Source organism: Sciurus vulgaris (genome assembly GCF_902686455.1).
Source record: "Sciurus vulgaris genome assembly, chromosome: 14".
Taxonomy (NCBI): Eukaryota; Metazoa; Chordata; class Mammalia; order Rodentia; family Sciuridae; genus Sciurus; species Sciurus vulgaris.
The window spans coordinates 78,771,231-78,785,251 of NC_136475.1; the positions used below are offsets into that span (position 1 = coordinate 78,771,231).

The following is a 14,021-nucleotide window of genomic DNA, read 5'->3' on the forward strand; positions in this document are numbered from 1 at the left end:
TAGCAGGGAGGGAATCCAGACAGGTTGGTGTTTTCAACTGGAAAATCTTACCTGGTCCATTTACCATTGATTATGCTACCAAGACATCTCTCTCCCCCTCGAAACTGGGAGGCCAGGGGAGGAGCAAAGACTAAGAAGGGAGGAAGTGTAGACAGACACTGAAGTTGCCTGAGAAAGCAGGTAGAAGGGTAGAGCAAAGGTTCTTATTACAGGGAACTGACCTGCTTCCCTCAATAATATTCTTGGATCTAAGGCAATGTAGGCACAGATAATAGAACAGTTAAGAGATCAGGGTATAGCTGGGCTCAATGGCATAAACCGGTAGTCCCAGTTATTTGGGAGGCTGAGGCAGGAGGATCGCTTGAGCCCAGTAGTTGAAGGCTAGCCTTGCCTTAGTAAACAGAGGGGAGGAGAGAGGGAGAGGGAGAGGAAGAAAGAGAGTGAGAGAGAACGAGAGCGAGAGAGCACATAAGCGCACTATCAAGGTGGCCAATGCTGGAATTGTTGCACCAGAGGTATAGCTCATATAACACCACAGTTTTATAGCTGGTGGGGGCCTTGGGAAACTTGAGGCCTGGAACTTGCCCAGGGCCACGAACTGTGAACTGAGCAGAACCCGGACTTTTCATACTTGGTCCAGAACTTTCCATTATTCCAAGGTCATCAGGTTATTTATGCTCCTTGACAATCAGTGATTTGTTTTCATATAACACTTTGCCATCTTAATCTCCTTGAATTCTCCCAACAACCCCAAGAGACGGGTACTGCTATTTCCATTTGACAGTTGTGAAAAGCAAGACGGGGGAGGTGGAGGCTGGTCAGTGACCTTGGCTGATAAGTGGCAATGCCAATAGCGGAACCCAGGTTTTCTGATGCCCCCAAATCTGCACGAGATTCCTCCTTGTTTGTTCATGATGTGACTCAGGGCAAAGGACTTTGCCTCCCTAGGCCTTGGATTTTCATTTGCCTAGGAGGAGGAGAAGGCTGACATAGCTCCCTGGGGAGTGGGTGAAATGGTCATGATGTGCTGGCTTTCAGATCTAAGCAAGGGGAAATTCCAGGAGGAGAATGATTCCACATCCCGTGACTTCTTGTCACACCCAGCCCAGGACATCAGCAGGGAGGAAGCCTAGAATGAGGCCTAAACAGAGGACCCAGCCTCCCTGGTGGAGCCTTTAAGGCAAGACCTCGGCCTCGTACAGCTTGGGATGTTTCTGGGCTGGTGGACACAATTTGAGAGCTGTAAGGGAGTGCAGGTAAAAAGCGGAGAGGAGGAGCACAGTGGGGACGGTGGAGGTAGCTGACCTGAAGATGAAATGAGATCAAGCACCAGATCAATGGAGGGCATTTGCAGCCACAGGGTGGCTTCTGGCCACCAAGCAGGGGTCCAGTGATCTCGAAGACTTTGTTGTCAGTTTAACTCCTTCCTTGCCCTGCCATCCCAGCTGCCTTGCCATAGCCCTGCCAAGGCAGGGAGCAGAGCCAGGCAGAAGAGGTCTCAGAGACCTCAAAAATCAGGAGCATGGATCCCTCCTAGAAATTAGCTAAGCTTTTCTTCCCATCTTCAACTCACGCGTCCCCACGGTCTGAGTTATGGCATCATCTCCAGTTCTCATCACCCCCCATTCCCATCCTCCAGTTCACACCACCCTCTGGGGGCAGCTAAGCCATAGTTGAGGTGACCCAGTGCCCTGGTTCACTCTCTGACTCATCTAGTCTGTCTCGCCTGCCACGTTCTCTTTGTTCTCCCCTTGCTGTGTACAAACTCCAGGCCTGTCTCCTTGGAATCTTCTTTCATCTTTCCTTTCTTGTTTACCATATTTATTGTAAACTCCTTTTGCATTTACCCTATTTACTTTGTTTACCGTGGTCCTCAGGGGATGTTAGTGTGGACAGAGGTGTGAGAGTTTGTGATTGCTATCAGTGCTGTTTTCCATTAATCAATAGTGATCCATACTTAGGTCGTGGCTCTCCAGAGAGCTGGGAGACTTGATAGCAGTCTAGGCCTACGAGATAGAAATAAGTGACATCACAGACCCACATTGCAGAGAAAACTCAAATGTTTGTGCACAATGCACATACTTAACTGATGACTGGTGAATTTGTGTAGATTGGTTGGGGAAAGTCTCACTTTACTCAAATTTAATCATGCAAATTTATTTATTTATTTATTTACTTACTTATTTATTTATCCTGGTGCTTGGGATCAAGCCCAGGGCTTCATACATGGTAGGCAAGTGCTCTCTGCCACTGAGCTACATCCCCAGCCCAAGACTTTTTTTAATGACTGCTTTGATTTTGAAATTAAAATTTCTGAGTGGCTGGACTAGGTGATTTCTAAAACTTTGAATTCTAGCTACTCAGAGGAAAAGAAGAGTGTTTGGGGGAGACAAAAGCTGCAGCGGACATAGGCTGAAATTGAAGAAAGGTTGAAATACCAGTGATTCCAGTAAGTGGGTCTGCAGGGAGAAAGCTTGGGTCTTGGCCAGAGCCCAACTCTTTCATGGCAAATGTAGAAAAGAAACCCTGCTGAAGGAGACCCCAAACCCAGAGGGATGCCATCACCACAGTGAGCACAAACTATACTGGAATTTTGTTATTCCCTTTGTGGATCGCTCTTCTTCCTCCCATCTTTCTGCCTGGAGGTAACCGTAGATGGGGGTACAAGACAGGGAGGTTCAGATGTGAGAAATAATAGTAATAACAATAATAATGATGTTTACCAAATGCTTTCCTTGTGCCAAGTACTATACTGTATACAGATCAGCTCATTTAATCCATACAAGCACCATCCAAGAAAGGTATTGTATGGGGCAGAATTATTCCAACCCAGGTTTGTTTGAAGTAAAATTCAATGCCCTTTTCTGCTTAAAGAATTAGTATTTATCAGGTTGGGAATTGGTTGCTGTGAAGGTGTTAAAAATGATAGTAGCTATTGTAGATGTGTCAAATTTGAGGTGGCAGAAACAGGTGGGCAGCTGGGATGGGTCCGTGGAGCTTAGGAGTTAGCACAAGACTAGGAATGGAGATTGGGGGCTCTCATTAGAAGAGAACTCAGAGGAGACCCGCAGCCCTCTGTTCTTGACCCTCTTCCTTTATGATTCCCAAACTGAGGTCTCCTGTCTTGGCATCTCTGCTGTTCTGACTCTATAGATTGCTAGGTTAGGACATGGGCATCAGAGTCAGACAGGTCTGGGTTTAGCAACTTACTAGTTCTGAGACCTCTGAGCTCCAGTTTCCTCATGTACAAAGTGGGGTAATAATAATAATAATAGCTATGTTATAGTGCTGCTGATAGAATTAAATGAGATGATCCATGTTAATCTCTTTGAACAATTCCTGGTACATAAATGTTAAGTAAGTAATTATCTCCAGCAGCTGAATGGAGGTTTTCACTTGGCCACCTTCCTGACATGTCAAGCATATCATGTTTTAGCAATGGCAAAGCCCAACAGTCCGACTGTAATGTTTCTCTTCAATCTTGCCTGCCTAAGCAAGTTATCCAATAGGATACCTCACAGCTGGCTGGTCTTCCCCATCCTTTCACCCCAACATGTCCTCCCTGACCTGCTAGTTACAATGTTTTTGTATCCTGAATTGTCCCTGGTAATAAGGGAGAGGGAATTACAGAAGCATGTTAAGCTCAATATAAAGAACTTTTTAAAAATATATATATATTTTTAGTTGTAGGTAGACACAATACCTTTATTTTATTTATTTTTATGTGGTGCTGAGGATCAAACCCAGTGCCTCATACCTGTGAGACAAGCGCTGCACCACTGAGCTACAGCCCCAGCCCTAAAGAACTTTTTAATAGTTAGAATTGGGTTGCTTCAAGAAGTAGTGAATGGCCTTAGTAGTAGTGAAGGTTTTATGGGTGTATACTTAATTCCAAACTCATGGAGTTGAATCCATTAAATATGTACAACTTCTTACATGTCAGTCATGCCTCAATAAAGTATGGGCCTCCATTCCTGGGAATGTTCATGGAGAGACTGAATGTCAGTCTAAGGGATTAGATGCAATGTTTTAAGGGACTGATGGATCATAAAAGCCATACAACTATCTGATCTTTAAAATCTCCTTCTTGTGTGTAATTCCAGCAGCTTGGGAGGCTGAGGAAAGAGGATCTCAAGTTCAAAACCATTCTCAGCCACTTAGCGTGACCCTCAGCAACTTAGCAAGACCCTGTCTCAAAAATAAAAAATAAAAAAGGGTTGGGGATGTGGCTCAGTGGCTAAGGGCCCCTGGGTTAAATCCCTGGTACCAAATAAGTAAATAAACAAGTCACCTCTCTTAAGAGTTTTTGGGCTGGGCTTGTAGCTCAGTGGTAAAGTGCTTGCCTATCATGTGTGAGGCACTGGGTTCGATCCTCAGCACCACATAAAAATGAAAAAAAAAAAAAAAAAAAAAAAGGAATTATCCATCTATTAAAAAATTTAAAAGAATTCTTAAAATAGCATCTTCTGTTGCAAAATATAAAATGTTCAGTTCATTTTTTTGAGTATTAAAAGAGGGGCTGGGGATATAGCTCAGTTGGTAGAGTGCTTGCCTTGCATGCACAAGGCCCTGGGTTCAATCCCCAGAGCCACCAAAAAAAAAAAAAAAGAGAGAGAGAAAATTAAAAGAGGGCTTAAAATTCAATATTACATGAATTCAAACAATAATAAAAGATAATTTTCAATTCTGTATCATAATCAGTTCAAGAATTAAAGACAACGAGAAGAAGAGAGAGGAGAGAAATAGAGGGGACAATGAAGAGGGGAAGAGAGAAATAGGGCCATAGAGGCAAGGAGAAAGAAGAGAGAGTGGGCAGTAGGGTGGACAGCAGGATTTTGGGGGGAAAGCTGCCTCAATTGGACATAAAGTTTTCTAGAGAATTGAATCCTCAGTATCATTTCACTGTCCTGATCTTCGTGTTAATCTCCAAATAGGGCTGGTTGCCTTCTCCAGGGACTGCCCAATAACCTAGGGAGTGTCTTCTTTCCCAAAGCTGATCTTGTTCCATCTGCATGTCCCCAAGGACACCAGCCCTATGCATATACTTGGAGATTTATGGGCTGGGTGACCAAGGGACTTTGGGCACCCCCACCTCCATCCCAGCTGAGTCCTCCACCATCAGACCATTGAGAGAAGACTGGAGATGACACGTGACATACATTCCAGGCTGGGTCTGGCATCTAGGTCAAAGCCCATGGCCTCTGGGTATCAGAGGGAGCAGTACCAGTGTTCCTGTATTCCTTTCCATCTCTGATAGCTGTGGTCAGTTAACAGAGCTGTCCTGTGCCAGGGGCATTTGTAACATAAAGACTTGATCAGTGGGAAGCTTATAAGGCTAATGCATTTGTGTCTGAGTCCTGGGCTTCAGGTTTTGGTGAGGCTCAGCAAACTTTTGACTGGTGTTGGGTTTCTCATGAAATTATCAGCTAGAAGTGCATTATCATATTGCCCTTAGTCATTCCCAGCCCCTGGGTGGTAGCAGGGGATTGGATAAAGTAGCCCAACATAATGTTCTCATTGTGCCCTGAGGACCAGGAAGAAAGGCCTGGACTTCAGATCAAGAGGGACACTTTTTTCCTATTTTGCCTGCTGGACCTGTGCCTACCCAGTCTGAGCAAGGCATCTTTCCCAATGCTACTGAACCAGGTGGCATGTCTAAGCGGAGAGGAAAATGGTCCCTCTTCCCATAGATCCAGCTCTGTGGCTATGAAAACTGTATAAGGCAGACTTCTGTGTCTAGAGCTTCTAGGTTACCTGCACTTATTGTTTAAAGTATCTTGAATTTTTATTTATTATTTGGTTCATCTTTTGATGCTGGAGCTCACCCAGGGGCCTTGCACGTGCTAAGCACATGCTCTACCACAGAGCTGTAGTCCTGACTCCTAGAATTTTTAACATCTTGAAAAACTCATAGGCGTTAACTCCTGATTAGACTCAGGGTTACTTTCTGGTTGTCCCTGTTTCCTCCCAGAAAAAGACTACCAGCTGAGTGTGATTGTGCACGCCTGCAATCCTAGCAACTGGGCGGCAGGCAGGATCTGAGGCAGGAGGATCACAAGTTTGAGGACAGCCTGTGTAACTTAGTGAGACCCTGTCTCAGAATAAAAAATAAAAAGCTGGGGACATAGCTCAGTTGTAGAGTGCCCCTGGGTTCAGATCCAGTACTGTAGGGGAAAAAAAATCCCCATGACAAGTAATGATATTGAGGCGCATTAAGGAATGAACAACCCAAGGTCATACACCTAGGATGTGGTATAGCCAGAATTATGAGCCTGTGTGTGCCTGACTCCATAGCTCCAGATCTTCCACACTGCAACACCAGCCCAGAAAGGAAGGATTTGTGCCAGATCCCTGACTAATAGGCCCCAGTGGGAACTCTTGTCTCTTGGGATACTTAACTCATCTCTGTCCTTCTGTATGATGCAAATACCCAGCCTCTGACCTCAACCCCATCTCCATTCATTCATATAATCAACAAATCTTTTTATGTACCATGGCCAAGAACATAGATCAGTAGATATAGTTAACTTCATGTTTAAATTCTTTAGATTTCTGAAAGGAATCACAAGAAGTCCCTAGAAGTAGGATCATATCTAGGGATTATAATCTGGAGGGGGACTTTTATTTTTCACTTCATACCTTTTTTAACTTTATTTTTGCAATAAACATATTACTTTATTTAACAAAAACTAATTAAAATTTTTAAAGAAAAAACATTGTTGAGGTTCTGTGGTTTAAAAAGAAAAAGAAAGAGATCAATCCCCAGCACAAAAAAAGAGAGAAAGGAAGCCAACAAGTAGACAGGCAAACAAGCCAGGCATGGTGGCGCAGGCCTATAATCCCAGCGACACAGGAGGCTGAGGCAGGAGGATCGCAAATTCAAGGCCAGCCTCAGCAACTTAGCAAGAACCTGTCTCAAAAACTAGAAAGGGCTGGGAATGTAGTTCATTAGTAAAGTGCCCCTGCGTTTAATTCCCAGTATCACCCTTCCATCAAAAAAAAGAAAAATGCGGGGGAATGATATTGGTCAAATTATATTGTTATATTGTGTGTATATATGAATATGTAACAACAAATCCCATCATTGTGTATAACTGTAATGCACCAATTAAAAAACAAAGAAAAACAAGGGAAAAAAATAGAAGACATGGTAATATTCATTTGGAAGTTTGGCTTAAAGTTAGTAAATAATTGAGGGAAACCTAGGGTTGATAACAGTATTAAATTGTACCCAGTTATTGGTAATTCTGTGACTTAGGACAAGTCACGTCCACTCCCAGTTGTAAGAAATCAACAGACAATTCCTTGCTTCGTGCACCATTTGTAGATTCACCTTGGAAGCAGAGGATGAGGAGCCCAGGAACAGAGACAGCCCGAATGAGTGGCAGCAAGGGATGGAGAGGAATGACTGAGGCTTAACTGGCATCCTGGAGGCTGTGTGACCCAGGGTGACCCACCTAACCCCTCTGGGCCCTGAACCTCATGTGTCAAACACTGAAGCTACCCTAATACATCTTTAGGTTTCACCTGGTTCTGACACTATAGCATGTGACTGTCTGGATTTGCATCCTGGATGCTGAAGAGAAACCCTCTAGAAAGCCACAGATAGGTGAGGAAAAGAGTGGAGAAAGACGCAGTGAGATGCGCCTAGATGTTCACGGTTACTTATGCAGTGGGAGGGCTCATTTTTCCTTCTGCGTTCCTCCAAGGCAGTCTGTGCATTCTCACCTTGTTGCCCCGTGAGGCTGGGACTAGCTCACCTCACTTCCTGGTCCATATTTTTCCTGATCTCTAATTGTTCTTTCTTCTGATGAGAGAATTCCTAGCACTTGAAACATCAGTCATTTTTGTTATGTTTTGAGCCATCCAAGGAGCAAACTCAGACGCAATGTCCTGATTTACATCCCCAGGGAAGAGAATCACTGAAAATAGCACTATTCATCTGAAAATAGCCTTTTCCATCCCCTCCCCTTGGTCTCTCATTTCTTCTTCCCTACGGCTGATTCATCAAGACCTGCAATCAGGGAACTAGAAAAGGAGAAATAGGTCTGTGACTGACAGTAGACTGGGCAGCTGTATTTTCTCAGAGGTGAAAGCAGGGTGGTGAGCTAGTTGTTGTATTTTGCTCTTTACGATGAGTGGGGGACACCTCCCAATGAGGCACTGAATCTATGGGTAACCACTCACAGTGGGTTGCACCTGCCCATTTAGCAAGCACTTTCACATCTGTCATCCAACTCACCCTTCTTACCCAAAGCTACAAGGGAACAGAATTCTTTCCCATTTTACAGATGGAAATACTGAAGTCCAGAGAGTCAATACCTTAGATATTGTAAGAGGGTGGCAGAGCATCAGAGGACTGGGGTGCTCTGATTCACATGCCCAGTACTCTTGGTGGCCCTTCCCATGAGCATTGCAGGTTTGGCCTCTCTGGGACTCTAGTGATACTGACAGCCTTCCCCCAGCACATGGTTAAGAGCTCTAGCTGACTTATTACATGAGCCTCACATGGGCAGAAGCATCTTCAGCAGAGCCCTGACTGTTCCATCTAGAGGAGAAAGCAACAGTGCTCTGAGTTTTCCTGAGTTGGCAAAGGTACGAATACCAAATGCTGCTTCTCTCTAAGGCACCTTCCTACCTGAACTCAGAAGAAAGCTGTGGAACAGTCAGAGCACACTGGACCAAGACTTAGGGGGCTGGTGTTCAAATATTACCCTGGTCACTGGGCCTGGTGGTGCACAACTGTAACCCCAGCCACTTGGGGAATAAAGCAGGACTGCAAGTTTGAGGCCAATCTTGGCGATTTAGTGAGCTTCTGTTTCAAAAGAAAAGAAAAAGGACTGGGGATGTAACTTTGTGGTAGAGCACCACAGGGCTCAGCCCCCGTTCTGCACCAGCCTCCCAAACACACACACACACACACACACACACACACACACACACACACACACACACACCATACACACGCATATTATCCTGGCTCTTACTGGTTCCATAACTTGAGCAAGTCGCTTCATCTGTCTGACCTTTAGTTTTCTTTTTTCTTTAAAAAATTTTTCTTGCCTTAGGTTTTTTTTTAATGTCAAATGTAAATTATACTCCTTATCACATAAGGCTCTTGTGCTCATTAAATAGGATGATTAAGGTACAAAGAACCTTTGTATATGGCCCAGGTATATAGCAATTTATACCCGAGACACCTGCTGCCTGCAATGTCATAGATAGACTGGCAGAGGCAGGGCAGAGCCTGTTTGGTGCCTCTGTCACTGGAAAACACACTTGATGACTGGTATCTTGTGCAGAGGGGCTGGCATGGCCTGGCGGTCTCCATGCTAGCCTTCCAGGTCAGCACTCCATGACTTCTGGGGCCTCCTCTCTCCTCCCTCTGGTTTTGTAATGCATCTACTCCTGGCAACAGCAGGCAGCTGGTGCTCCACTGGCGGTTGGCGATCAGTTTGCTGACTGTTGTCGGATGATGGGGAGGTGAACCTCGTGTGTTGGGTGATGGATAGGAGTAAGGCAGGCAATGGACCGGCCAGAGGCAGGCAAATGGTGGATGATACGCACCTGACAGTGAGCAATCTGCACTCAAAAAAGGCGTCAGTATGCTGGCAGACTGCAGACAAATGGGGTAAACACCAGGGAATCGATAAGCAGCAAAAACTGCCTCACCAAGAAACAGACATCCTCTGCTTGAAACCGGAGTTATGGAGCGACAAGGAATGCAACCTCCCTCTAGTCCGCCATCTTGGATCCCTTCGAGTCTACTCCTGGAATAGGGGAAGATGAGCTTCTGAGGATTTCAGCTATGAGCACAAGCTGGCATGGTCATTGTGTTGGTCCTGGCTATTAATTGTGACAGCAGCTGACCTGCCTGATACTCACAGAACCAGGACCCAGATCAAATTGGTAAATTATTTGGGAGCTGTAGAGTCGATAAAAGAAAATACACACAAGTAAGTCCTTAATTGGGAGACTCTAGGCTTCGAGGGCTCCATTTTTGAGCCTGGTTCCTCATCTGTAAAGCTTAAGGTTTGGGGGTGATAATCCCAGGTCCCACTGGCCACTGTGTGATTTATATTCCTCTCTCAAGAGTCAGCCCTGGTGTCCTAGAGCTCTCAGCCTGGTCCCCTCCCCCACCCCCACCCCACAGCCTCTGCTGGCCTTTTAGTCACACTGAACTTATTTAGAACCAACAGGACCAAATGCAGTCCTGTCCACAGGCACCACCCACCTATACTCTTTTGCCCTGAAAGATCACAAAGGAAGCATTGACTGGAGGGGCTGAGAGCTCCCGGGAACTTTTCCTGGGGGCATAACTCCACATTCCCAGGCCTTCAGCTTTATGTACCCCAGCCTGATTGGGCTGAGAGATTGTAGGCATCCCTGTCTTTTACAGCCCTCCATAAGTGGTTAAGGATACAGACCTCTGAAGCAAAGGAAGAGATGACCCCTACTATCCCCAGAAAGATGGGGGAAATAAAAAGGAAAACAGGGCTGGGGTTATAGCTCAGTTTGTAGAGTGCTCGTCTGTCAAGCACAAGGTGCTGGGTTCAATCGCCAGCACTGCAAAAAAAAAAAAGAAAAAGAAAACAACCCCAACCTGTTTCCAAGCAAAGAAAGGAAGCTGGTATGTGACATATTTCAGAGTGTGGGGTGAAAACGCATGGAGAGAAGAAGGGGATTGAGACCTTGCACCTGGGCTAAGGCCCACACCACAGGGTTCATGCCAGAGCCAGCCCCCTCTCATAGCATAAGACTGGTCCTGTCCTCCAGGCTTGGCTGATAGCGTGGGCTTGGGTAAGTGGGCCAGACTTGGCGAGAAAGCAATAAGGCAAAATCAGTTGTCATTCAGTTCATGTCTGTGCTGGGCCTGGCAGAATCTGCAGAGAAGCAGAGAGGCCCAAATGGAATGGGTGATAATGGACAGTTAGTCCTCATCCAGGAGTTTTGTTCATGGAGCTCTGGGCCCAGGTAGCAGGAAAGGTCTGGAAGCAGAGTCCTAGGTCCAAGGATATCCAATAAGAAGCAGATTAGCAGGAAAAAAGAACCAATGTGGGAATGAGCACTGAGAATCATGTCATGGGGATGAAGGTGGAAGGAGGGCTGGGATGTGGAGTTCCAATAGTCTTGACTAATGCATAAGATGGCAGGCCCAGGCTGGGGATGTAGCTCAGTTGGTAGAGTGCTTGCCTTGCAAGCACAAGTCCCTGAGTTCAATCCCCGGTACCACCAAAAAAAAAAAGATGGCAGGCCCATGGGCCCCTCAAATTCTGCCCAATGATGATGTCCAAATGGATTAGAGAACTGGGTAAAGCTGGCTCCATGGCACGCGTTATTGTAGCCCCAGTGAGTTGGGAGGCTGAGATAGGAGAATCCCAAATTCGAGGCAGCTACGTAGCAAAACTCTATTTCAAAATAAAAAATGAGGAAAAAAAAAAAAGGGGCTGGGGAGATAGCTCAGTTGGTAGAGTGCTTGCCTTGTAAGCACAAGGCCCTGGGTTCAATCCCCAGCACCCCAAAAAAACAAAAAAAAATAAACAAAATAAAAAATAAAAAGGACTGGGGATGTAGTTCAGTGGTAAAGCACCCCTTTCAAAAAAAAATGTAAAAAGGTGTTTATAATTAAATGTATCCTAATTTACACACTATTATATAATAATTAAAATTATAATCATAAGTTATGGAAGTAACAAAATGCTTGACATATTAGATAAGGTGAAAATAGCAGGACACAGCTTATATTTTTAGCATGTGTACAAGAATGAAAAAAATGTGTGTAAGGAAAAATCTGGGGGCGGGCAAGAAAAATAAAAGAAACTGATTAGCCATGGTAGGAAAAAACAGTTTTTCCTTTTGTTTTATTTCTGTGGTGAGTTCAATGTAATTTTTTTTTTTTCTGAAAGGACAGCAAGATAGTAAATGATTAAAAATGTGTCCCTAGAATCTCTTAATAAACTATTGAGTATTTAATCCAGTATCAACTCCTGAGATAACAAATTTTGTACATTCATTGCCTTCAACAAACAGTAAAACTTCCTTTTGTTCAAATAACTGCTGCTTTTAAAACTCAAGGTATCAGCTTTTGTTCTGTGCCCAAAGATTGGAAAAATCTGGAACTTTCCTTCTCACACCCATTTTGAAGTGTATAGTTTCCAGGCCTGTCCTCTTAACCTTTCTTTGTCTTTGCAGGCTGAAGAGTCTGTTTTTCACTCTCTTCTAATAGCCCTGGGAGGGCCTTAGCTGTCCTTCTCTGGATCTTCTCTCTGCCCGAGTCTCTAGAGAGGCAGCAAGGGACGATATACGGTGCTCCAGATTCAGCTGTCTCATTGTTCTCTACAAGGGAATAATGTTTTTGGTCTTGTTGCAGAAAAGCCTTCATGATGATGCCAGGCCTGGTGCTATTGGGTTTTTGCTGTGGCAGCATATTAAGCCAAGGTCTTCTGGGAACAGCAGAGAATTACTCCCCGCTCCCTCACCACCTCCTTTTTTTCTGTCTCATAACTGACTGTACACAGCTATCATTTAATGAGTACAGTTAGGATCATTTTCCCCCCAACCGTAAAACTGTAATTGAAGCTCACCTGTCCTATTTATTTATTTATTTAGGTCAGCTCACATGGATATTCTCTTGTACTTCACCACCTAGAGCGATTTGGGAGCATCTGTGATGTTGGGGGTTTCCCTGGTGCACTCTTTTAAGCAATTTCTAACAGAGATCAATCTTATCATCTAACACTCAAGCATTTTTCCATCGAGAGAAATGCTTGTTTACTTATTTTTTAAATTTATTTATTTTTTCTGATCCACTACCCCTTTATGAAGACACCCTTTCCCTTTATTCATCTCCTCACTCCCTACATTGAGTAGCCTCTGATGTACAACCTTGCCAGCAGCATTTTAACATCCAGAGTTCTGGTCACTGACTTCCTATGTGCTGTAATAACCTATTTTGTCCCAGTTTGAAAGGACACGCCAAGATTATAGTCAGATGTGATTTTTCTCTTTGCTAGAAGCATGTTGATTTTCCTTCAGCTGGGCTTGCTTCTTTAAGCACTCAACACAATGACTGTCATAGGAAGAACTTGGGCTTTGGAGTCAGGCAGCCCTGTGGCTGGATTCTTCGTTCAAGGTTAATGGCATGCTGTGACCTTGGATGGGTTACTTAACTTCTTTGAACTTTCATTGGAAAAATAATAGTATAATAGTATGCCCCTTGCTAGGCACTGTGGTGCTCACCTGTAATTCCAATGACTCGGGAAGCTGAGGCAGGAGGATCACAAGTTTAAGATCAGCCTGGGCAATTTAGTGAGACTCTCAGAATAAAATAAAAAAGAACTGGGGGTGTAGTTCAGTGACAGACCATCCCTGGGTTCATCCTTGGCTCCAGTCGCCTCCTGCCACAAAATAGTATGCCCCTTAAAGCAGACCTTTCCAAACACTAATATACTAACAGTTACCTGGTAATCTAGGTGCAAGGCATACTCTGATTCTCTAGGTCTGGATGGTTTTAAAGCTTCCCAGGTGATTCTAGTATGCAGCAAAATTTGAAAACGAATGTCTTTTTATTAGGTAGCAAAGAGTAAAGAATGATAGAGTCATGTAAAATGCTGAGGAAAGTGCAAGAACCCAGGCTAAAATGGACAGGTACATCCCAGATTTGGAGACCAGACCAGCTACCAGGCCCCTAAAGACTCCATTTCCCTGTAGTTAGAGCACTCAGTTACCCCTGGTCCTCAACAGTAGGGGACTCCTCTGAGTACTTCCTCTCCTTTATCTCACCCCACCCACCATCCTTCCTGCCAGGTTTCCTAGATGCTTAGAGCCTGCAACAGGGAATATAGGTTGATCAAGCAAAGGAGCAGCTGGAATAGAGCCCCTGTCTGGTCTGAATAAGCCAAAAGATGGAACCCATCTGAGTCCCCATGGAGGATTCCATTCAGTTCACCAAACACTTGTTAAGTACTTTCCATGTGCCAATCTCTGTGCTAAGCCCCAGGGACCCTGAGGAATGAGTGGCA

The 14,021-nt window shown here is 44.6% G+C and overlaps 1 protein-coding gene and 1 long non-coding RNA gene across 2 annotated transcripts in view; one reads left to right on the top strand and one right to left on the bottom strand.

Annotated features, from left to right (window-relative positions):
• The window catches only part of KIF3C (kinesin family member 3C), a 40,380-nt gene that overhangs the window by 3,922 nt on the left and 22,437 nt on the right, over window positions 1-14,021 (top strand). The window lies entirely within an intron of this gene.
• LOC306644283 overlaps window positions 6,679-14,021 on the bottom strand; it is a 151,968-nt gene continuing 144,625 nt past the window's right edge. The window contains exon 2 of the long non-coding RNA XR_013759264.1: window positions 6,679-9,756. This is a non-coding gene — a long non-coding RNA (uncharacterized lncRNA). The remainder of the gene's footprint in view (window positions 9,757-14,021) is intronic.